General features: G+C 39.7%; 1 pseudogene; it reads right to left on the reverse strand.

The window, feature by feature from the left end:
* Positions 1-1,577: 1,577 nt before the first annotated feature.
* On the reverse strand, positions 1,578-1,983 carry LOC123235079 (annotated as a pseudogene).
* Positions 1,984-2,622: the final 639 nt, after the last annotated feature.

Here is a 2,622-nt window from a genome sequence, read left to right on the forward strand (position 1 = left end):
CCCATCATCTGGCCCTCTGCCCAGAAGCCCAATGGCGGCACTTCCTCCCTCCCCTGTCTGGGGTAAGGCAGCAGGCTCACATGCCGTGTGAGGGTTGCAGTTTGGGTACTCAGTCTCTAAAAGTTTTACCATCATTGCTCTAGGTCCTGAGGTTCAGGGTAAGTGGTCCAGCCTCTGGGATGAGTTATTCAAATTACCTATGGCTGCTTCTAGAGCTACCTTAAAAACAAGAAGGCAATGACACCAACTCCTTCTAGTGGATAGAGATTTGAAATACTTGGTACTCGTCTATCTTAGTCTAGACAGTCCACACTCTTCATTCACTTGTTTTTTCCCATGTGAATTATTGGGCCAAATTCCATTAAGTAGTTGTGTATCACTGTGGTGTTATAAGGTATAATGAACAATTAATAAATTCAATTTGACAAACTTTTATTAAATGCCTATGTTCAAGGTCCTAAGCATTACTAATACAAAATTAAAAATGAGAGTTCTTTTTCTCATGAGCTTAAATTGACATGGGGAGAGGGCATAAGGGAGTGGATATAACACACATAAATAACTAAAAACAAATTATATAGAGAGACTGAAAAACAGAAAAATACATATATAGAGAAAAAGACAGAGACAGAAACAGAGAAACAAAGAAAGAAACAAAGAGATAGGTGAACAAAGAGAGGTGAACAGAAAGACAAAAAAACCTGAGAAAGAGAAAAGGGGGGAGGGAGAGATCAGGAAAGGTTTTATGTACAACCCCACTGGAAAATATTTGACAACCAAAAAAAAAAGTAGCTAATAGATTTTTAAGCTTAAGCTGCATAATTAAAATTTTCTCCATCTGTTTCTTATATCTAGACAGCCAACTAGTTAATCAAGTGCTTATTTCTGAGATATAAATGCTCACACTGAGAATTTAACAGTCTGCTTTTTGTGATTCAAGTTAAACTGGATCCAGAACACCCTTAATGGTACCTGAACTGTAAGCACTTTGAAAGGATTTAGGGATTCTAAATGGTGGAGAGGAAGGAGGGTGCATTCAACATATCAGGAACTAGCTATGCAAAGGCCCAAAGGTAAAAGCTGGAAGGTCATTGAGGGGGCCAGTGTGACTGAAAGGAAGAGTATGTGAAAGGGAGTAATGTGAAATAAGAGAGAAAAGATGGACAAGAAAGAAATTATGAGAGAATTTTATCCTAGAGTTTGTTTTTCAGAACTTTTACTGCGTACTTAGGATCAATACTATGATTAGGTAATACTAATCATAGGAAATACTAGGATTAGGTAATAGGAGAGTTAAGTGACTTGTCCAAAGTCACACAGCTAGAAAGTGTCTGAGGTAAGATTTAAACCCAGGACTTCCCCTCTCTAGACCTAGATTTCAATCCACTGAGCCATCTAGTTGCTCTATTTTTAATAGAGTAATGAGACAGTCTTATCTGTGTTTTAGGAATATCAATTTGGCACTTGTGTGAAAACTAAAATGGAGATGATAGACTGTAATCAGGAAGACCAATTAGGAGATTACTGTTTTTCTTAGAGGGTTCCCAAGTTTATTGAAAAGAAGGCAAAAGTAAATATTAAACAGCTCTTGTTGGTGTTTTGAAGTTCATCCCAACTGTGGGCTGAGTAACTTGCAGGTTGGACAAACTGTTGAAGTCCAGAAGTTTTAACGTTTCTTTGGGATCAGGGTCCACTTCAGTGATCTCCTGATCCAAAGCAGAACCTCAGGGACATAGTTATCCCTCTTTCTCTTTCTTTTTCCTGAAACTTGATGGAGATACCTCTCATGAAGCCTCACTGGATCTACGTCATCAAATGAGTAACGTATCCCGCCATCTTGTTGTGGAGCTTCTTGCTGGGAATGATGGAGATCTCCTCGCACACACACTTGTTGGTGTGGAAGTCACTGCCCGGGCGGGTATAGTACTTCACGCTAATGACCCGCACCGCCTTCTTCACAGTCCGGGTTTGCACGCCACCCATGTTGGCTCCGGGGTGAGTGAAGAGACAATTAGGAGATTATTGCAATAGTTCATTTGAGAGGTGACAGACTGACCTAGGGTAAAGGTTATATGAGTAGAAAGAAGGATAAATGTGCAAGAGATGTTGAGATAGAATGAACCAGATTTGACAACTGTTCAGAAATGGGACAAAATGATTCCAAAGTTGCTCATTTGAGTCATTACAAAGATAGTGTCGCTCTCAATAGAAATAAGGAACTCTGAAGTATGAAAGGGTTTGGAAGAAAGTTTAATGAGTTCCACCTAGCATAACGTCATCTGCAAAGAGAACCATCTAGAGAACTTCACCGTCTATAGGGAACCTCTCTTCTATCTGGACTCCAGTGGTGATTGAAAGGGCTTAGTGGAGAGAGCACCAAGCCCGGAATCAGGAAGACCTGAGTTCAAATCTGACCTTATTAACTGTGTGACCTGGTTCCTTAATCTTGTTTACTTTAGTTTCCTCATTTGTAAAATAAATTGGAGAAGGAAATGGTAAGCCATTCTACTATCTTCACTAAGAAAACCCCAAATGGGGTTGCAAAGAATCAGACAAGACTAAGTGACTGAAAGACAACAGGTGGTTGCTCAATCCTCATCATTCCTTTGACATATCCTATAC

The sequence above is a fragment of the Gracilinanus agilis genome, chromosome 2, assembly GCF_016433145.1.
Source record: "Gracilinanus agilis isolate LMUSP501 chromosome 2, AgileGrace, whole genome shotgun sequence".
Classification (NCBI taxonomy): domain Eukaryota; kingdom Metazoa; phylum Chordata; class Mammalia; order Didelphimorphia; family Didelphidae; genus Gracilinanus; species Gracilinanus agilis.